At 38.3% G+C, this 23,649-nt stretch overlaps 1 long non-coding RNA gene across 1 annotated transcript in view; it reads left to right on the forward strand.

Annotated features, from left to right (window-relative positions):
• The first annotated feature begins 1,015 nt into the window (after positions 1–1,015).
• LOC143668862 (uncharacterized) overlaps positions 1,016–23,649 on the forward strand; it is a 41,791-nt gene continuing 19,157 nt past the window's right edge. The window contains exons 1-2 of the long non-coding RNA XR_013168595.1: positions 1,016–1,133; positions 4,314–4,433. This is a non-coding gene — a long non-coding RNA (uncharacterized LOC143668862). The remainder of the gene's footprint in view (positions 1,134–4,313; positions 4,434–23,649) is intronic.

The raw sequence follows: 23,649 nt of genomic DNA on the forward strand, positions 1-23,649 counted from the left end.
CACTCTGCACCTTCAAATATTTTTCAGATTTACTTTATATCCTCTTACTTACGAAGTATATGTATAAAGTAGTGAGTTTTTTTAATGATAAAATTAATTTAGTCATTGTTTTTGTCCTGACATTGTGGCCTTCCTAATTTTTTACTCTTGACTTTTTTTTAAAGAATGCATTATTACAGTGTATGTTGACATGTTGACATGTGGGTCCTTTGACTTCAAAATATATATATATATATATATATATATATATATTTTATTTTACTGGTACGTAAATTCCAAAAGACTTGAGTGTGTGAGAGATATTTTATATCGCCTGAAAAGGAAAATAAAAAAAAAACACTCGGCTCTTTAGTCTATCTCATTGAATCCTGATGATTTGACTGAAGCTGAGTTTGAAAGTCTCATTGCTTCCTCCATGTGCTGGTCAATTCCATTTCAAGGCCACTGCCCAGGCTTCACTTCCAAGTTGAAGCTATAAACAGGCACTTATCCAGAGCCTAATTTCCCAGGCATTTCCACCTATGGAGCTTGAGGCCTGGAGAAAATGAGCATCCAGCAATACATCTTATAAATGTTAAAGTTAGCATGACAAGCTCAACATATATATATTTTTAGCAAAGCACTCAGAAGACATCAGGCTGCCGTTATGTTTTGTGAATGTGGCTTCTCCAGTCTCTGGTGTCTCATGGGAGATACGGTAGACTGTTGGTCACACTATTCTGTCTGGTGAGGGCAACGTCCTTCAAGCCCCACCTGGGGATTTACTGCATCTCCTGTAACCCTTACCAAGTCACCTTGAAACTCTGACACAATCACCTATATGGTTGCCAGCTATGTCATTTACATCTATAATTCTGTTCCAGGCACCATCTCCTATAATGCCACTGGTGCCATCTTGCTACATTGTTTCATAAGTTATATGTCATAAAAAATCATTAGTCATCATGCATCTATGACTACATTTCAGCCACCTCATGATGACCTGTCTGGGAGATGCACAATGAGTCATCTCCTTAATGACAAGGCTCAGAAGGGACCAGTGTAACAGACTCTTCAGGGCACACCCATGCCCACACCCCAATTACCTTCTCTACTTGACTCATTACCTCATCTAACTTGGGGCTGGGCTCAGGGTAAGGACTCTGCTCTCCCTCTTTGTCTGTCTACCCCATTTTGTCCTCCTTTGCACTGCTGCTCTTTCCAGGTAAGAATAAGAGTATCTGTCCCGACTGGAGATGACTGCATGGGGAATAGAATTTCCAGGAGAATAACTCTAGGAACTCTGTGACTGCAGCCTCTTCGTCTTTTTGGAGGCTTGGCTGACCCTATGAACAACCTGCCCAGTCTCAGTATGCAGAAAGGATTTCACAGAGTGAGCCCAGGCTGCTCTCCTTGAAAAGTCCTGCTTGCAAGATTTTCCCTTGACTCGTATCCTGAAACTTGGATTTCAGGAGTGTCTCCACCATTAACTTATAATAGTGGCTTTGGAGCCTAAACTGTTTAAATAAACAATTTGGTTTGTGCCGCACACCCACTTTCCTTCTGGGAGTCTGGAATTCTGGTACGGGCCAGGCAGAGGCTACCTACAGGACCAGCCTCCAATAAATACCCTGGGCACTGAGTCTCCATTAAGCATTCTTGGTAGACAGTATTTCACATGTCACAACTCATTACTGGGGGGAATTAAGCACACCTGCGTGACTCCACTGGGAGAAGACCCTTGGACGCTTGTACCTTGTTTTCCCCAGACTTCACCCCATGCACCTTTTCCCTTTGTTGATTGTGTTTGGCATCCTTTCACAGTAATAAATCATAGCCAGGGATACAGCTATATGCTGAAGTCTCAGGAGTCCTCCCAGGGAATAACTGAACCTGGGGGTGATCTTGGGAACCTCTGACACAAGAGTAATGAAAACGCATCAACAGTATCCTGACAGTCATCAGGATGTCAATTAAATTGCTCATATCTGAAGCAATTTAAACTCCATCTTTCCCCCAGAATGCAAGCTCCAGGAGGTCAGGGGCTACGTCCTGTTCATCGCTGTAACTTTAGCACTTGATATAGTGTCTATCACATAAATAATGATTAATTGCTCTTCTGAGAAGTCGATTGACCAAGCAGAGTGGGAGAAGCTGGCTCTTAGCAGGTGAACTGTGCGTACGTGGGTGCTATGGATCTGAGCCATATTTGATTTCATTTTAGATCATGTAGATAAGCAACCCAGATTGTGGGAAAATATTTTAGGCTAAATAACTCATCGTGCACCATGTAGATATCCCTGGCAAAGGCCCAGCCCATACCCATATGTTATGAAACACAACTCTAGGTATTTTCACTCATTTATGTATCCCCCTTAACTTCTGAGCCTTTTATATAAAGAAGATACTTAAATTTTAATTTTCATTTCTAGGAAACAGGCAAATGGTATCTCTGAAGTACAAAACTTTTACATTTTGTCTGTATAAATTTACATAATATTTATCTTTATAAACAGAGGTCTTTATTCCTTCATGCGACTTCTTATCTGTAAATAAATATGTCTAGATGATTTCCTTCAGTCAGCTTGGAGTTAAAATAAACTACCAAAAACAATGATCTTGTATGAATATATTTGTATGGCTAATTTGTACCTAAAGTTTCCTTGTTGGAATTTTTCTTTGGAAGAAATGGCACTATATAAATCTATTAAGTATATATTCACCTAAGAAAATCAATACTTTCTCTTCTAGGAAATCGGTGAATCCATTTTTAGAGGTTAGGAAAAGAATCCCACAAATGCCATAGCAATAACTGGGTCAAAGTAAATTGCAATCTGCAAAAATAGTTAGGGGCACCCAAACAGTAGGAGGAAGGGGGGAAATGAAAGCATATTCACTTTTGTCCACTAATGAAGAAAAGCTTACTGAAGTTACTTCCTTAATCAACAAAAGTAAACAACATTACGATTTAACAAGAAAATTATCATCATTACCATCATTATAAGCTAATTACTGATATGTTTGTGTTTTTTTCCTATTAAATTTGCATCACCCAACTTAGGCTTCAGTGGAATTTGGGCATTTCAAATTCACTCCTTTAAGGAAGCATTGCTACAGTAGCAATTCAAAGAAAAATAAGTGCCAATGTTAGCTTTTGAATTTCAACTTTTTAATTATGGAAATGTCCAAACAGATCCCAAAATAGAGAAAATAGTGTAACGAGCCCCCATTTATTCATCTTCCAGCTTCAAAATTACCAACAAATATTGTTTCATTCAGCTTCTGCTTACTCTCCATTTCCCTTGCCTTTGGATTGTTTTGAAACAAATCCCAGATGTCTTATTTCATCCATAACTACTTCACTATTCTCTAAAAGAAAAGGATTCTTTAAAAAAAAAACCAACTCATGCAACACTGTTATACATTCAAATTTATGATAATTCTTCACTATTACCAAATATTCAATCAGTGTTCAAATTCCCTGTTACCTTGTAATATTATTAAAAGGTTTGTTCAAATTAGGGTACAAAAAAGTACCACACATTGTATTTGATGGCTGTATCACTTCACATTTATTCCTAAATTTTCTTCCTTAGGGATAGTACAGTAGCAATAAAAAGAAAAAGAAGAGTTATTTCAGTTTTTGAGTTTCAAAAACAGATTTTAAATCCCACAGCAGAGCTATAGTAGTTGACAGAAAGTGTTTTGAGACTTAAGTTTTTGAATATTCTATTTTTAAGCGTTCAGAATATAATATTCATATCATAAAACAGCAGTTGTAGAAGAATATCTGAGCTGCGTTTTTCCTGCCTCAGAGGAACCGGAAATATCTGGGAGCTGGGAGAAGGGTCAGGTTTGGGTTGGGGGGATATTGAATTAGCTTGAGAGCATCTCTGAGCACTCAAAAGGCACGCCAGCTCCTACCCCTTTTCTGCCGCAATTGCCCAGTGGATGGGTGCGTTGAAATTGAATCCCTAAATAAGTTTGGGAATCAGAGGGCAGAAAGGACACCTGTGCTGCCTTTCCCAGGTGGGCCTGGCTGGGTTCTCCTCCCCCAACCGGCCATGGCAGGAATGGAGTGGATGCAGAGAGGAGTTGTGAGTTTCCTGCGGAGTGGCATTAGGGAAAAGAATCCAAAGCTCCCTGGACCACTTTCAGAGCTCCCGGAAAGAGCTGAGAGAGGACCTGAGGTCCCGGAAAAGCCTATACTTAGAAGAATGAAGAGTTACCCACGTGGGTCAGTGACCAGAAACCAGATGGGAACACAGGACTTTTTTTACTTCGTGCTCAACCTTCGGTTTCTAATAGTCTTTCTTTTTCCTTTGCTGTTACAGGCATTACTGTCAGGCATAGAGTCTGCAAGGATTCCACACGAGGCAGCGGGTTAAAGCATAGAAACAGATTTATTAGGGGAGAGAAAGCAGGGAAGAAACAAAAGGGAGCTGCCAACAAAGGTATGCGGGAAGTGGCTCAGGGCCCCATGCCTTGGGTAGTCGCCCTTTAAAAGAAAAAAAAAAATGCACCCCAGGAAGATGGCGGCTTAGTAAGACGCGCAGATCTTAGTTTCTTCCCCAGGACAGCTACTAGGGGAGTAGAAACAATACAGAAAGCGCCCAAAGCCACAACAGAGATAAAAAAGACAGCGTACCCCATCCTGGAACGGCTGGCTGGCTGAGAGAAGCAGCTCGGGTGAGATCGCCGAGGCGCGCGGGCCTTACCGGGCGGGGTGGCAAGCGGCCGGAGTCACTCCCTTCCCCCTTCCCGGGCCGGCTGGGAGAATTGGAGAGGCGGTCCCCTGAAACCACGGCGGCTGGCGCCCACACCACGCGCGGCCCCCCGGACCAACTGAGAGAATTGGATCGGAAATCCCCAGGCCGCGGAGAACGGTGACGGGTGCGGGAGGCCCCTTCCAAACCCGTGACTCCCAGGGAACGTGCACTCTCCGGGGCAGGCTGCTGCCGCTGGCGCCCTCCCTCCACGCTTGTCGCCCAGGGCCGATTAGGAAATTTGGACGGGCTCTTTCCCGGGCTGCGGTGGCCAGCAACCCTCCCTGCGTTCGGAACCCGGGCCGGCTCAAGCCGCTTCGGCTAGCGAACCTCCCGGATGGCGAGAGTTTTCCAACGTTAAAGGTCCCACAGCACCTTTTACTGGTGGGCCCGCAGACAAACGTGTGCCACGAGCGCCACCTACTGGGCAGGATAAGAAAAACAGAACCCAAAGATTTCACAGAAAAATATTCCAAACTTTTGGATCCAATACCCAGGGAAATCTGTCTAAATGCGCAGACGCCAATGGAAGATAACGGATCACGCTCAAATAATTGAAAATATGGCCCAGTCAAAGGAACAAACCAATAGTTCAAATGAGATACAGGAGCTGAGACAACTAATGCTGAATATACAAACAGAAATGGAAAACTTCTTCAAAAACGAAATTGATAAATTGAGGGAGGACATGAAGAAGACATGGGCTGAACATAAAGAAGAAATAGAAAAACTGAAAAAACAAATCACAGAACTTATGGAAGTGAAGGACAAAGTAGAAAAGATAGAAAAAACAATGGATACCTACAATGATAGATTCAAAGAGACAGAAGATAGAATTAGTGATTTGGAGGATGGAACATCTGAATTCCAAAAACAAACAGAAACTATCGGGAAAAGAATGGAAAAATTTGAACAGGGTATCAGGGAACTCAAGGACAATATGAAGCGCACAAATATACGTGTTGTGGGTGTCCCAGAAGGAGAAGAGAAGGGAAAAGGAGGAGAAAAACTAATGGAAGAAATTTTCACTGAAAATTTCCCAACTCTTATGAAAGACCTAAAATTACAGATCCAAGAAGTGCAGCGCACCCCAAAGAGATTAGACCCAAATAGGCGTTCTCCAAGACACTTACTAGTTAGAATGTCAGAGGTCAAAGGGAAAGAGAGGATCTTGAAAGCAGCAAGAGAAAAACAATCCATCACATACAAGGGAAACCCAATAAGACTATGTGTAGATTTCTCAGCAGAAACCATGGAGGCTAGAAGACAGTGGGGTGATATATTTAAATTACTAAAAGAGAAAAACTGCCAACCAAGACTCCTATATCCAGCAAAATTGTCCTTCAAAAATGAGGGAGAAATTAAAACATTCTCAGACAAAAAGTCACTGAGAGAATTTGTGACCAAGAGACCAGCTCTGCAAGAAATACTAAAGGGAGCACTAGAGTCAGAACTGAAAAGACAGAAGAGAGAGGTATGGAGAAGAGTGTAGAAAGAAGGAAAGTCAGATATGATATATATATAATACAAAAGGCAAAATGGCAGAGGAAAATATTATCCAAACAGTAATAACACTAAATGTCAATGGACTGAATTCCCCAATCAAAAGACATAGATTGGCAGAATGGATTAAAAAACAGGATCCTTCTATATGCTGTCTACAGGAAACACATCTTAGACCCAAAGATAAACATAGGTTGAAAGTGAAAGGTTGGGAAAAGATATTTCATGCAAATAACAACCAGAAAATAGCAGGAGTGGCTATACTAATATCCAACAAGTTAGACTTCAAATGTAAAACAGTTAAAAGAGACAAAGAAGGACACTATATACTAATAAAAGGAACAATTAAACAAGAAGACATAACAATCATAAATATTTATGCACCGAACCAGAATGCCCCAAAATACGTGAGGAATACACTGCAAACACTGAAAAGGGAAATAGACACAAATATCATAATAGTTGGAGACTTCAATTCAACACTCTCATCAATGGACAGAACATCTAGACAGAGGATCAATAAAGAAATAGAGAATCTGAATATTACTATAAAGGAGCTAGACTTAACAGACATTTATAGGACATTACATCCCACAACAGCAGGATACACCTTTTTCTCAAGTGCTCATGGATCATTCTCAAAGATAGACCATGTGCTGGGTCACAAAGCAAGTCTTAACAAATTTAAAAAGATTGAAATCATACACAACACTTTCTCGGATCATAAAGGAATGAAGTTGGAAATCAATAATAGGCGGAATGCCAGAAAATTCACAAATACATGGAGGCTCAACAACACACTCTTCAACAACGAGTGGGTCAAAGAAGAAATTGCAAGAGAAATTAGTAAATACCTCGAGGCAAATGAAAATGAAAACACAACATATCAAAACTTATGGGATGCAGCAAAGGCAGTGCTAAGAGGGAAATTTATTGCCCTAAATGCCTATATCAGAAAAGAAGAAAAGGCAAAAATGCAGGAATTAACTGTTCACTTGGAAGAACTGGAGAAAGAACAGCAAACTAATCCCAAAGCAAGCAAAAGGAAAGAAATAACAAAGATTAGAGCAGAAATAAATGAAATTGAAAATATGAAAACAGTAGAGAAAATCAATAAGACCAGAAGTTGGTTCTATGAGAAAATCAATAAGATTGATGGGCCCTTATCAAGATTGACAAAAAGAAGAAGAGAGAGGATGCAAATAAATAAGATCAGAAATGGAAGAGGAGACATAACTACTGACCTCACAGAAATAAAGGAGGTAATAACAGGATACTATGAACAACTTTACGCTAATAAATACAACAATTTAGATGAAATGGACGGGTTCCTGGAAAGACATGAACAACCAACTTTGACTCAAGAAGACATAGATGACCTCAACAAACCAATCACAAGTAAAGAAATTGAATTAGTCATTCAAAAGCTTCCTAAAAAGAAAAGTCCAGGACCAGATGGCTTCACATGTGAATTCTACCAAACGTTCCAGAAAGAATTAGTACCAATTCTCCTCAAACTCTTCAAAAAAATCGAAGTGGAGGGAAAACTGCCTAATTCATTCTATGAAGCCAACATCACCCTCATACCAAAACCAGGCAAAGATATTACAAAAAAAAAAAAACTACAGACCAATCTCTCTAATGAATATAGATGCAAAAATCCTCAATAAAATTCTAGCAAATCGTATCCAACAACACATTAAAAGAATTATACATCATGACCAAGTAGGATTCATCCCAGGTATGCAAGGATGGTTCAACATAAGAAAATCAATTAATGTAATACACCATATCAACAAATCAAAGCAGAAAAATCACATGATCATCTCAATTGATGCAGAGAAGGCATTTGACAAGATTCAACATCCTTTCCTGTTGAAAACACTTCAAAAGATAGGAATACAGGGGAACTTCCTTAAAATGACAGAGGGAATATATGAAAAACCCACAGCTAATATCATCCTCAATGGGGAAAAATTGAAAACTTTCCCCCTAAGATCAGGAACAAGACAAGGATGTCCACTATCACCACTATTATTCAACATTGTGTTGGAGGTTCTAGCCAGAGCAATTAGACAAGAAAAAGAAATACAAGGCATCAAAATTGGAAAGGAAGAAGTAAAACTATCACTGTTTGCAGACGATATGATACTATACTTCGAAAACCCGGAAAAACCCACAACAAAACTACTAGAGCTAATAAATGAGTACAGCAAAGTAGCAGGTTACAAGATCAACATTCAAAAATCTGTAGCATTTCTATACACTAGTAATGAACAAGCTGAGGGGGAAATCAAGAAACGAATCCCATTTACAATTGCAACTAAAAGAATAAAATACCTAGGAATAAATTTAACTAAAGAGACAAAAAACCTATATAAAGAAAACTACAAAAAACTGTTAAAAGAAATCACAGAAGACCTAAATAGATGGAAGGGCATACCGTGTTCATGGATTGGAAGACTAAATATAGTTAAGATGTCAATCCTACCTAAATTGATTTACAGATTCAATGCAATACCAATCAAAATCCCAGCAACTTATTTTTCAGAAATAGAAAAACCAATAAGCAAATTTATCTGGAAGGGCAGGGTGCCCCGAATTGCTAAAAACATCTTGAGGAAAAAAAACGAAGCTGGAGGTCTCACACTGCCTGACTTTAAGGCATATTATGAAGCCACAGTGGTCAAAACAGCATGGTATTGGCATAAAGATAGATATATCGACCAATGGAATCGAATAGAGTGCTCAGATATAGACCCTCTCATCTATGGACATTTGATCTTTGATAAGGCAGTCAAGCCAACTCACCTGGGACAGAACAGTCTCTTCAATAAATGGTGCCTAGAGAACTGGATATCCATATGCAAAAGAATGAAAGAAGACCCATCTCTCACACCCTATACAAAAGTTAACTCAAAATGGATCAAAGATCTAAACATTAGGTCTAAGACCATAAAACAGTTAGAGGAAAATGTTGGGAGATATCTTATGGATCTTACAACTGGAGGCGGTTTTATGGACCTTAAACCTAAAGCAAGAACACTGAAGAAGGAAATAAATAAATGGGAGCTCCTCAAAATTAAACACTTTTGTGCATCAAAGAACTTCATCAAGAAAGTAGAAAGACAGCCTACACAATGGGAGACAATATTTGGAAATGATATATCAGATAAAGGTCTAGTATCCAGAATTTATAAAGAGATTGTTCATCTCAACAACAAAAAGACAGCCAACCCAATTACAAAATGGCAAAAAGACTTGAACAGACACCTCTCGGAAGAGGAAATACAAATGGCCAAAAGGCACATGAAGAGATGCTCAATGTCCCTGGCCATTAGAGAAATGCAAATCAAAACCACAATGAGATATCATCTCACACCCACCAGAATGGCCATTATCAACAAAACAGAAAATGACAAGTGCTGGAGAGGATGCAGAGAAAGAGGCACACTTATCCACTGTTGGTGGGAATGTCAAATGGTGCAACCACTGTGGAAGGCAGTTTGGCGGTTCCTCAAAAAGCTGAATATAGAATTGCCATACGACCCAGCAATACCATTGCTGGGAATATACTCAAAGGACTTAAGGGCAAAGACACAGACGGACATTTGCACACCAATGTTTATAGCAGCGTTATTTACAATTGCAAAGAGATGGAAACAGCCGAAATCTCCATCAACAGAAGAGTGGCTAAACAAACTGTGGTATATACATACGATGGAATACTATGCAGCTTTAAGACAGGATAAACTTATGAGGCATGTAATAACATGGATGGACCTAGAGAACATTATGCTGAGTGAGTCTAGCCAAAAACTAAAGGACAAATACTGTATGGTCCCACTGATGTGAACAGACATTCGAGAATAAATTTGGAATATGTCCTTGATATCAGAGTCCAGCAGGAGGTAGAAACAGGGTAAGATAATGGCCAATTGGAGTTGAAGGGATACAGACGGTGTAACAGGACTAGATACAAAAACTCAAAAATGGACAGCACAATAATACCTAATTGTAAAGTAATCAGGTTAAAACACTGAATGAAGCTGCATCTGAGCTATAGGTTTTTGTTTTGTTTTGATTTTACTATTATTACTTTTATTTTTTTCTCTATATTAACATTCTATATCTTTTTCGGTTATGTTGCTAGTTCTTCTAAACCAATGCAGATGTACTAAGAAATGATGATCATGCATCTATGTGATGATGTTAAGAATTACTGATTGCATATGTAGAATGGTATGATCTCTAAATGTTGGGGTAATTTCTTTTTTTCCATTAATTAAAAAAAAAAAAAGAGAATGGGTAATTGGAGCTGAAGGGATACAGACTGTACAACGGGACTGGATATAAAAACTCAGAAATGGACAGCACAATACTACCCAATTGTAATGCAATTATGTTAAAACACTGAATGAAGCTGCATGTGAGGTATAGGTTTTTTGTTTTTTTCTTTCTATTATTGTTTTAATTCTTATTCTGTTGTCTTTTTATTTCTTTTTCTAAATCTATGCAAATGTACTAAGAAATGATGAATATGCAACCATGTGATGTTATTAAGAATTACTGATTGTACATGTAGATTGGAATGATTTCTAATTGTTTTGTTAATTCTTTTTTTAATTAATAAAAAAAAAATGCACCCCAAAGACTGCACTAACAAAGGGGCTTATTGACTTCGGGTATGATACATTGTTGAGGTGCTGGCACACTATATGGAGTGAGGCGCTGGCAGGGGAGGGTGTTATCAGCAGAAACAGATTATGACCGTATTTCTAGTTGTCTCGGATGCCTTCATTCGTCTGGAGAATATACCACCAGCTAGTATGGCAATTGCTTCACATCTGGATCCTTGGACCTGCCAAGGACACTGAGGATGGGGAGCTCTGCATCAAGAGTTCCTTTTGCTCTGAGAATTCTTTTTCTGAGACCTAACAATTACGCCACTTCGCTCTCACAATTGCCCTGTCAGAAGGTTTTTCATTCTCATCAGATGAGCAAACAGACCAGCTGAGCGGTTTAGTATTTGCTCCATCCAGCTGGTGAGCTTGTGGCTTTGGAAGCCACATGCGGATCTTCCCCCCTCTCTCATCCACATGCCTACAGAGACAGACTCCAGCCGGCTTTTCAGAGGTGCTGGTGCGCCCCTCTTTAATTCAGGACGCTCTGGTCCAGCGCGTGGCTTCTGTCCCTGTGGGGAGGGGCTGGCGCGCAGGTCCAGGGGGTAAATTCGCTCCGCGTCCCTATCTCCCTAAGAACCTTCCTCTGCTGATACCAAGGGATTTCTGGCATCTCAGCTTCATTGATGTGAGACCACCTCTGGGTCCCGGTGTGAAGCCAGGCAAGTGAGGAAACAGTGGGCGCCCCCCACCTCGTGGACGGACCGAGCACCCCAGACGCAGAATCTCTCTGAGATGCAACAGAGCGGTGATGACTTCAGCTTCATCTCATTACGTTCTTCCCTTTTCTTCCGAGCCTAGCCTCCTCAGGATCCATCTCCACACATATTTCCTAGGCTTTTGGAACATCTGCAAAACCAGACTCCACAAAACCAGACATTCTTTTACCATGAAACTAACTTTGTTCTGGAACTGTATTTTTAATTGGCCCCCCAGGGGCAGAGTGGGATCTGATTCTATCTGGGTTTGGGTGCAAGCTGTGGAGGGGTGGATGGGTGGGCATGAGAACAATTGCCAGATAAGTTTCTCATTCTGGAAAGTGGTGGTACTTATGGGGTCTTCAGGTAAGGCAGGGCCATCCTCCTTGGACTGAGAGTGGAGTTACTTCTTCTGGAGAGGGAGACGCCCTGGATTCTTGGAGATTCAAGTTCTCAGGATCATTCCCATTTTCAACATCCGTACTTTAAATGGTTTTTTAGTAATTCTGATTTGAGGGGGGGTGTCTTTTCTGAAAAAGATCTGATGAATGCTGTTGCTTTTACCTTGCATTTTAGCTGAGGAAGAACTTGTACTATGCCATTTTCCCTTATGCTGATGTTGTCAATATTATCTTATTCATGGGTATCTTTTAAGACAGTTGTCTATTTAGTGAGGGTTAGTTTAGAAAAAAATTAAATAATATAATTCTTAAATTTCACTCCACCACCGCCAGTTTAGCAATTCTCTGTAAGTGTATGATAGGGTGGAATTCCTCCTTTTCTCTCAGGACACCTCACCTAGTATATATGGGACAAGACCTTATTGTCTATGGACCTAGTTGAGGCAAAAGTTAAACCATATACTATACATCATCAAGATTTAATTTCCTATCCTTTAAGGTAATGTAAACATTTATTCAAGTACTAGTACTTTCTTGCAACTTTTGAGACCACTGCTTTATTGTATTGCCTTACTCACCCGTACTCACAAGGACTCTCTAACTTGAAAGAAGAAGGGTATATTTTAGAGGACATGAAAGAGTCCTGAATAAAAGAATTGTCACAGTTAAAGAAAAAAAAAAAGAGGTGTCTCTATTTGAAGAAGACATGGCAGGATACCAGGTCCAGGAAGCACTGAGGAAAAGCTTCAATCCATGGCAAAATTAGAAAGAAAGACTCCAATTCAAAGTTATTCCAAAGTGATTTTCTCCCACAACACTATGCACAGCTAGACAAGATTGGGTTGACGTACATTTATATGTAACTTTATTAATAATCACATAGCACTCCATTTGATGAAATGAAGCATTTATTACATGAACAAACCTTACAACTTCAAATCTAAAATCAACAACAAAAAAGGCAGTATTCTCTCAATGCAGCAATAGTTTTCAACATTATTTAGTGTTAGGAGAATATCATTAATTTCTTCAGCTTTCATTTTTTTCTGGCTCTTTGATTTTTTATGCCCAGAGGTGCTAAGTCTGTTTTTGGACATTGGTTTATAGGACAGGCTCATGAAATGGTTTTGAGCTGTTTTTATTCAGTGCAATGTTTTTCACATTACAGCTGGCATCAGAATCACTGGAGAGCTTGTTAAAACACAGATTGTAGGTCTTGACTCCTGAAGTCTGGAGGGTGGGTTGGATGGGGTAAGAAGGCATTTTTAATAAGTTTCTAGGAGATGCTGCTGGTCCAGGAACCATACTTTGAGAACCCCTGTTCTAAAACACTTGGTGTGCTTTCTTTACTTGTAAATGACTTTGTATACTTTTTTTTTTTTAATCTAAAACTGATGTAATTGGGAAAACTTAGATGCATATTATCTTATGCTTTCCTTTTGGGGGGGGTGGTGGTGGTGCATGGTTTGGGAATCGAACCCAGATCTCCCACATGTATTTTATTCTTTCTTTAAAAATATCGATTTTGATGGATTTTATACAAAGCTGTAATTATATTGGCCATTACTCTGACAAGTTATACGATACTGTTTTCTGTATTGCTTTAAATTTCATCCATTTGTGTTTGAGTAAGATATATATATATATATATATATACATGTGTGTATATAAAGTCATGATAATATTAACTTCAGTATATATTTCTGCATTGCCAGCTCGTCAAAGGGAGATTTACAACTGTTCGCTGTTTATTTCCAAACTGACGTGCTATACCCCATATCTATACAGTAGATGTTTCCTGTATTAATCGGGGTTCTCTAGGGAAACATAAGTTATCTGTAAAGATGAGATTGTATAAAAATATGTCATGCAAGTTCAGGGATTAATGAGTCCAGGTTCAGTAGGGCAGACTGAAAACTGACAACTCTGATGAAGGTTTTCGATGAATTCTCCAGGAAAGGCTGGCTGGCTGAAATAGAGATGAAAGTTCTCTCTTCTGTCTGCTGAAGTCATCACCTCTTCCTTAAAAGCCTTCCACTGATTTGATTAAATGTCTCTCATTGCAGAAGACACTCCCCTTAGTTGATCATAGATGTAACAGCCACAGACACAATCAACTGACTAATGATTTAAGTCCATGAAATGTCCTTACATTACCAGATAGGTCAGTGCTTGCTTGACCAAACAACTGGGCACCATCACCTGGCCAAGTTGACACATGAACTTAACCATCAAACTTCCTTAATGGATATTTTCAAATCCATTTATTTTCAAAACTTGATTTTATGTTGTATTTAGGTAGCATAAAGCTTTTAAACGTCAGTTATTATTATTTTTTTTTTGGTGAAATCATTGTTATTGCATTGCATTAAGATTTTTCCCATTGGTATTGTGAATAATAAAAAAATAAAAATTATGAGTATTATTGTTAGTCCAAATTGCCCAAGGTCTTTTATCTCCTAATAATTAAAGAAAACATTTCACTGTGTCTTTATTGGTCTGGGAAATTCAGTTTTACAGCAATTTTGTATTTAAAGGGACCACCAACTTGTTTGGAACTTAATTTCTTTAATAGAGTATCTGATTTGCTTGGAACTTGAGCCAAATCCCAAGAATTGATATAGTAGGCAAAAAAAAAAAAAAAAGAAAAGAAAGTGTAGCTTGAACAAAGCTCAAATAATTAGATACGTCTGGCACACACTATCTTGTTACTAATGAAATTGAGATTTTGGACCATGCAGTGTATGTTGTCATTCTTTTAGGCCTGCTTTTAATACCTAAATATGCTCTTTTTAATGTGTTTACTCTATCCTAGCCCTCCCTATGACATTTTAAAGCTCCCTATCATTAAATAGAGTCCACACAATTTATATAATTCGAGCAATTGATCCATCTTCTATAACAACAAAATCAAGAAATGTTATACTATACTTATTTGAGCCGTTTTGGAAATATTTTGAGTTGTATTAGTAATGAAAGAAAAATATGAGGGCTCTTTTATTCCTTTGTTAATTTTTTTTCTTAAGGTAGGCTCAAGCATTTAATAACTTAATTTTGCATTAAATGTGTCATTAATCCAAAATCTACTCAATACCTGCATCATATTCCATTAAAAGCTTTGTGTTCAATAAACAATTTCACATTAAAACTTCAAAAAATTTCGGATTTGAAAATTATGAAAGTAATAAATACTTTCTTCAATAAATTAAACAATATGGGAGTTTATAATTCAACCTCAAGATCTCCTACTCCAAATCTACCTTCTGAGGTATGCTCTCTCCATACTCAAAAAATAGGGAAATGGGAGTTAATATTTGATTGGTATGGAGTTTCTATTAGAGATAATGGAAAAGTTTTGGCAATTAATAATAAGGATGAAGGCACAATTTTGTACATATAATATACACTGAACTGTACATTTGAAAAGGAATAAAAAGGGGGACATTTAGGTTGTGTTTAAGTTACCACACACGCACATATATCCAAAGAAATATGCATTACAGTAGAACCTAATGTAAACAATGACTAAAGTTAATGGCACAATTAAAATGATTGTTTCATTAAGTATAACAAAATTATCACGCTAATGCAAAATTCTAATAATAGGGAAAACTGTACGCATGTGTGAAAGGGAGATATATGGGGACTCTGTACTTTCTACATGATGTTTCTGTAAAATTACAACTATTCTAATAAAAAAACATAGTATGGTCATGAAAACTTCAAAAAAATGACATGATATTAATATTGTAACTTCGTAGTTTGATTTTTTCACTTAACATCATATAATAGTTCTTTGGGTTGACATATATTTTTGTAACTCATTTCTTTTCACTGCTCCATATTTTATTGTACAGTTCTTATAGCCAAGTAGTTTCTGGACAATTTTAGAATGACTTTAATTAGTTGCCCTAGAATTTTTCTTCAAAACTGCATTTTTACTATTTTATTATCAGTCATATAACATGTTATATCTCTCTAGTAATATATATTTTTATTGGTCTAGAACAGTTTTTTATTGTTTTCTCTGTTATTGGGAAAGCATGCCATTCATTCATTCATCCATTCTTTCAACACATATTTCTTGATGTTTGTGATCAGTCAGGAACCACTCTAGACATTAGTGATTCATCAGTGAACAAATTAGGCAAAGTTCCTGTCCTTGTGGAGCTTGCCTTCTAATTGAAGGATATAGATAATAGACAAACAAGTTAATATGACAAATGATGACACAGGCTATGGAGAAAAATAAAGAAAATAAGCAATCCTGGAGGGTGGGGAGGAGTTTATTTTATATAAGGCAATCAGGGAGGGCCTCGCTAATAAGGTAACTTTTGAGCAGGGTCCTGAAAACTGTTGCAAAGAGTCTCATAAATATAGGAGTATTCTAGGCAGAAAGAACAGTGAGTGCTAAGGTCCTGAGGTAGGAGTGTGCTCGGCTTGTGTGAGGAAGGAGGTCAGTGTGAGTGAAGCAGAGTAAGGGGAGAGTAGTAGAAGATGAGACTAGAGAGGCCCTTATGGGCCACTACAAAGGTCTTAGGCTCTTATTTGAGTGACAGGGAAGTCACTGGAGGATCTGAGCAGAGGAACGGCAGCTTCTGGCTTACCTTTCAAGGAGCTGTGTGATGAATCGACTCTAGTTGGGGAAGCAAGGAGACCAGCTAAGAGGGTACTGCAATCATCCAGGGACGACATCATGGTGACTTAAACCAGCTCGCAGCAGTGGATATAGTGACGAGGGGTCAGATTTTGATATGTTTTTATAGTAGAAGCAACAAGGATTGCTGTTGGCTTTGTTTGGATGAAGGCTGTGAAAGAAAGAGAGAAATCAAGCTTGACTCTAAGGCCTTCCATTAGAAAACTAGATGGATGGAGTTGCTCTTTATGGAAATGGGGCTGGCTTTGAAGTGCAGGGATGGAGGTGGGTGGGGATTGGTCATTTGTTTTTGGCTAGGTCGGATTTGAAATGAATTCAGGTGGAGCTCTTAGGTAGGTAGGTGGATATGAGTTTGATGTTCAAGGGAAGGTCAAGATTGTTAACGTTTAGATGCCTTTTAATGCCAGGAGACTGGAGGATGGAGTGAATGCAGACAGAGAAGAAAAGAGGCTCAAGATCTGATTCCGGGACCATACGAGCTAGCAAAGAAGGCTGAGATGGGACAGTCCCTGAGGGAGAAAGGGAACTGGAGGGAACGGTGTGATGGAACCTTAGTGAAGAAAGTGTTTCAAGGAGGAGCCATTGACTGGGTCAAATGATTCTGATAGGTCAAGCAAGATGAGGACTGAGAATTAACCATTGGATTTGCCAGCATGGAAGTCTTTAGTGAGATTGACAAAAGCTCTTTTGGATGGAATGGCAAATGAAAACTAATGTGGAGTGGGTTTACAAAGCATGGAAGGAGAAAAATTGGAGACTGCAAGTATAGTAAGTCTATAAAAGAGAATTGGGATGGAAGCAGGAGGGAAGAATGGGACCAAGAGAAGCTTTTTAAAAAAATTGTAATGTGAATACTTATAGCATGTTTATATGCTAATGGGAATGAGCCTTTAGAGAGGGAAAAATTGAAGATGCAGGACGGAGATGGGACAAACGCTGAAATGAAATTATTGGGTAAGTGAGGTGATGTCCAGGGTACTGAAGGAAGGATTACTCTGGCAGTTCATTCACAGCAGGGGGAGGGAAGCAGAGAGGGTACTTAGCATCACAGGTTGGTTGGTATTCATTGCAGGAGCATGGAGGATATTCTCTGATTCTTCTAATTTCTCAGTGAAATGGGAAAAATGGCCATTTTATAAGGTGTGCACTGGGAAAGGAGATTTTGGTAGTTTGAAAGGAGAGCTGCACCCAGGTTCATTTGGTGGGGAGAAAACAACTTGGATGATTCCCAGTGTCCACAAATTTTACTTTATTGGATTATCACAACCACTATGTCATTTAAAATTCCATATTTACAGTAGTTAAGTAATACATTTCCAAAATATCGACTTTAATCTTTTTGAAATAGTTCTTTAATTCTGAAAGCATTGTTCCATACGTGTGAAAATTTCTAGCTTATTTGCAATATGAGATCATTCTCAATCGCCAATTATTAATCATTGCAAATGCCACTTTTCATTGGTGTCTCAACCACCAAATAAATTTTTCTATTTGAAGACTCTTCACTTTTAGAAGTATTTTGAATCCTTGTTGTTTAAACTGTGAATTTCTTTCCTGCTTTGTTATATTTATAAGTGATGGTAAAAAATAAAGTTAGCTTTCAGGTTTAAACTTTTTTTATGGTTAGGATTTTGATTGCATCATATTTTACTTGCACTTGTCTTTCTTCTTACTGCATTGAATGTCTTCCAAACTTGCTTCTGATCAGTGGTCTCTGACTGCACCTAGCTGAGTGGGCCTCTCGTGGCCCAGGGCCCACGTAATCAATGCAATGCATTCACTACATCAGTTCGGTTGCATCACAGCTACAATGTGGGATGGAGAGTAGATGGTGTTGGCAATAGTTGTGAAATGCACGTCAGGGACAAGTTGAAGAAAACCCTATAATTCTGAGTTTCTGGTTTCCTGACCCTACAGGAAAATAAGTTAACCTCAACATGCCGAGGAAGGGAAAATCTTATGGGTGGCAGTAATAATTTTCATGATACTGGTAATAAGAAACTGACAGGGAAGCCAAATACAAAGTCTTGTAACTCAGTCTTCTGATTTTTCCATGATGCCAGTGGATCTGGTTTATATTGAAAATTCAATGAAGCTTATTGATAACGTCACTTTTTAGGAATGTTATAAAAGCTGGGAAGAAAAAGTACATAGGAGCAGAGCTTATTGCAATGCTTAATAATTTGCGATTGAGAATGAAGTCATATCGCAAATAAGCTAGACATTTTCACAAATATAGAAAAATGCTATCAGACTTAAAGAACTATTTCAAAGAGATGTAGAAACTTAGCAATACAAAAATAAGTCATCTGCAGTTAGCTTTGTTATACTATAGACATTCAGGAGAATCAGAGCTTTATCACGCTTTGGCAGTAATTGCTAGGGACATATCTAGAGGTTTATTTTTCAATAATAGATGAAAATAAAAATTGACAAGGAGGGCCATGTAATTTTATTGCATTACTAAAACATCAGTTTAAATGCTAAAATTACGATATCAACCTTCAAAATCTGTAATGTGTTTTCATCTTAAAGAACTTCAGACTGAGTGACCATGCACATTTAATAGTCCCATATAGTGGCAAATTAATATCTCCATTACCTCTGTCTTACATGGCAGAAAGATAGGAAATAGAGGGAGCTCAAATCCCACACAATTATAACTGTTTTAGCAAGTTAAGGAAGTGTAGGAGGTGGATAATCATGGAATGTCAATTTTAAAAAGTTATTTTTCTTACAGGCATTTGAATACAAAGGTACTTCTTTTAGGTGCATAACTGTACAATCAAACACCATTGAGCAAATTCAATATTTAATTATATCTAGTTTTGGGGAAAAAGGGGGAGACTTTTTTTTTCTATTATTATCACTTGACTCATCATTATGAACATTCTTCTTACACATTCTTTTTGCCTTTTTCATATTTATCACTTAACATAATGAAAAATAAAACACAAAGTAACTCTATTGCTCGCTTAACAGTTCCTTTTTTTTTTCAACCAAAAGTGTTAATTCGTTATTACCATGTTGTACAAAGAGATGGAGAATTTTATTATCCAGGAAATTCTTACAAGGGAAAAGACTAATATTGATTAAAAAAAAAAAGCTTGTTAAACAATATGACAATTAGGATCTCACACCCTTATTGAGCCATTCATTAATTGGTTGGCATCCCGGCTAGAAAGCAGGGGGCGGGGCAGGGAGGAGCTCCATTGAGGGAATAGAAAGGAAGAGCTCAATGGGGCCAATCAGAAGTCGCATTTCCAAGTGAGGAAATGTTCTGATTGGCTGAAATTGAGTTTCCAGTTTTCTTAAGGGTGTCTTATAAAAGGTGGAGATATATACCAGATATATATTGGTTAGTATAGCATACTTGTCCATTTTCAGTAGGCTACCCCTGCAGGACCGAGATCAGCTAATCACTAAGTGTTGCAAAAATTGCAGCGTTGTTGGGACCGCTTCACTCCTGTCCTTGGTCAGCTTTTATCTTGACCAAGCGGGAAGGAGCTTCCGGGCAGGAAGAGAAGGAGGGAAGAGAATGACCTTTAAAGGAAAGGTGTCTGGCAGGGCCGAGAGAAGAATTGAGGGTGAGGGGTACCAGAATAGCTGCGGAATTTGAGGGACATCCAAAGAAGAAGAAATGGGACTTCTTTATGTAACTATAAAAATAACATCTAGAATGATGATTATTATTATTACTATAATAATAGTAATTATTATATTGTATTATATTATATTATTATATGCTGTATGGCTGTGGTCACGTTTCATTCTTTTTCCATGTGAATAACCCCTTATTGCAGCACCATTTGCTGAATTTTTGTTTGTTTTTCACTTATTTGTTTGTTTGGGAAGTGCATGGGCCAAGAATCATCCTGGTTCTCTGGCAGGGCAGGCGAGAATTCTACAATTGAACTACCCTTGCACCCCCTAGAATTATTTTAAATTACTATTAGTTGTTGGGCTTTGAATTTCGAACCCTCCTGAAACTGGATTATATAGGTTCCCAGGATGTAATATGGTTATAGTTGTATTCAACAGTGGCAGGAAAACTACAAATTGTATTTTTTTTAATTAACTGATTGTGTCATAGACAATTTCTTTTATGACAATTTGTACTATAGACAACATTCAACTTTTCATATTTATCACTCAGTCTTATGAGAAATAAAATTCATACACTTTTAAGTAAAGCAACTGTATTGCTTGCTCAACAGCTGTTGTTTTTATTTTTTGAAGGCAAAGGTGTTAATTCTTTATTATCAGGTTGTAGAAGGAGGTGAGGAACTTTATTCACCAGGAAATTCTCATTTAAAGCTAGAACAAAACCAGATTTATTTTGTGCCCTTCGCTGAAGATAATTGTGGCTTCACAAATTAAGGGACCTTCTTTAATTAACGTAGTGATTTTGTTTTTCTATATTGAATTGGAGATGGTCATTTCTTAGGATATAGACGAACTTTTCCTTTTTTATATGTATTAAAAACTTGTTCTTTTATGGTTACTGCTGTCATTTCTATTGCTAGTAATTAGCTGCATTCTTTTAGGGGCTTGGTAATATACTTAGATAAAGAGTAAATCATGCTTTGCTTATGATTTTCTCCCTTTAAGCAACATGTGTTTATAATCGATGGACTTCAGAGATATGTGTGTATTTTCAATTTTAGATGTATAATTTAGAGAACTACGTGGCATCTGAAATAATTATTGTGCTTCGGGAATATATTCCATGTGGACAAAAAGGAGTCACAACAGTATAGGTATTTGATGTTGTCAAACCTGGAAAACACATTTACTTTTGAATTTGATTATATTTTGTCTTGGTAAAATGGCAGTTTTGGCAGTTGTTTGTCAAAGGAGAGTTCGATGAAGTAGCCACTGTCAGATCAGACGTTAGCTCTGCATGAAAGAGGCGTCTCTTCTAATGGTCTTCGGGAATGTTTGGAATCTGTGGGGAGAAGAAGGAAGACAGAGCCCAGCATTCCCCCAGATGGAGCGTGACGATGAACAGAACCATCGCGCACAGAGCTGGCAGGAAAGGAAGGCACCGTCTGCCGTGGACGCTCAGTTCTGGCCTTTTTCCAAAAAAAAGCACCATCACTGTCATAGTTCCCTGTGAAATTGGAAAAGATGACTAGACTTCAAAACTTCTTTCTCTACTCTCAAAGATGAAGACTTTGATTGCATACATAAAAATATACTTTTATAAAAGTAATCTTTCACTTTAGCATCGGGGCTAAAAGCGCAAGTTCTAGAGGCAGACTGCCTGAGTTTGAGGCCTGGTTCTACCACTTACTAGTCCTGTGATTCTTGGCAGGTTACCCAATAGTTCTGTGCATCAGTTTCCCCATCTGTGAAATGGGGATAATAACAGCACTTACTTCATGGCTATGAGAACTATTGAAATTGTATAGGTAAGGCACGTAGGGCCCTCAGCAAGCATTCAATAAATGCTATAATCATCATTATCACCATCATCATTATACAGTCATCATTATCAGTCATTTAAATAATGGGTTTCTTTATTATGTTTAAAGTATGTTATTATGTGATATAATGGAAAAGATCTTTGGACATGGAGTCAGAATAAATGGGGTCGGGTCCCAATTTTTGCTGTTTTTTCTCTGTGATGCCTTTAGCAAGTTGCTTAACCTCTGTGGGTCTGAATTTCCTCCCCTTTGCTATGGTATGAAATAATGTGTAAACACTCTTTCAGTACAAATATTCTGTGCCTTTTTTTATGACTTCTGCTAAAACTTTCAGTTACCTTAAAAAAAAAAAAACCTACCCTAAGCGTAAGCTATACTAGTAGCATTTTCATGCAGACAGACACACACACACACCTATTGTGAGATTTGCTTCACATATCCCTGGCTGAGGTGGAACCATAGAGCAAAACAGAAATTATAGGATCTCTCTTTCAGGTGACAGCACAGAAAATTAAACAGACCCAACATTTTACAAATAAGACCTTAGGATATGTTCACTGTATATATATATATATATATATATATATATATATATATATATATATATATATATATTGTATCTTGTATGGCAGGGTCACATTTCATTTTTTTTCCATGTAAGTATCCCGTTATTGCAGCACCATTCACTGAATTTTTGTTTTTTTGTTTTGCTTAATTACTTTTTTGGGAAGTGCAGAGACTGGGTGTTGAACTCAGGTCTCCTGCATGGCAGGCGATGAGTTCATAGCACTATGAAAAGAGCTTGCAGCCTGGCCATTTTGATGTAGATTCATTTTGACAGCACCTTAAAATGAATGCTATTTTTTTTTTTAAAGCTAATGCTAAAGGTTTTTAAACAATTGAACTCACTGAATTGAAGACTTGGGGGTGAGGGTAGGGAGGTGGTGATCCCAGGAAATAGGAATGAAGGATAGGGGAGAGGTAGAGCAGGAAAGAGGGCAAGTCAATCTACAGGTGGCTTGTGCAGGGGATGAGGCTCAGATCCCCCTGGATCACTGAGTGGTGGGCAGGTGGCCCCCCAGAATCGTTTCACTGCAGGGAGAGACCCTGGGCATTACCCACCACCAGTTCTGGTTCTCTCTTGGTGGAGGGTCATCCTTGGGGTGCTAATTGCTCTGTGCGTCCAGCCAGTGCTTTAGTGAGGACCAAGTAGGAGCTCAGATAAGGACTTGAAGTACAATGTGGAGCCTGGAGGTAAGGACTTGAGGGGGGTGCTGTGCCTGAGACTCTGAACCAGAACCAACTGTCTTCCTCAGCTGTGGCCAAAATCATAGACGAGTCAAGGGAATGTGACATGGGACACTAAAAGAGGCTGCTATAATTTCCCATTGAGATGTCTCACCCTGCTTGTGACCCACAGCTTTTCCTTGAGCCTCTTTCCATCATTGTAGAGTGAGTGTGTTTCCATCATTGTAGATTTTTTTATAACTTCGATGCAATTATTTTGATGTAAGGTTTGTGTAAGGCTCAGAGA

This window comes from Tamandua tetradactyla, chromosome 25 (genome assembly GCF_023851605.1).
Source record: "Tamandua tetradactyla isolate mTamTet1 chromosome 25, mTamTet1.pri, whole genome shotgun sequence".
Taxonomy (NCBI): Eukaryota; Metazoa; Chordata; class Mammalia; order Pilosa; family Myrmecophagidae; genus Tamandua; species Tamandua tetradactyla.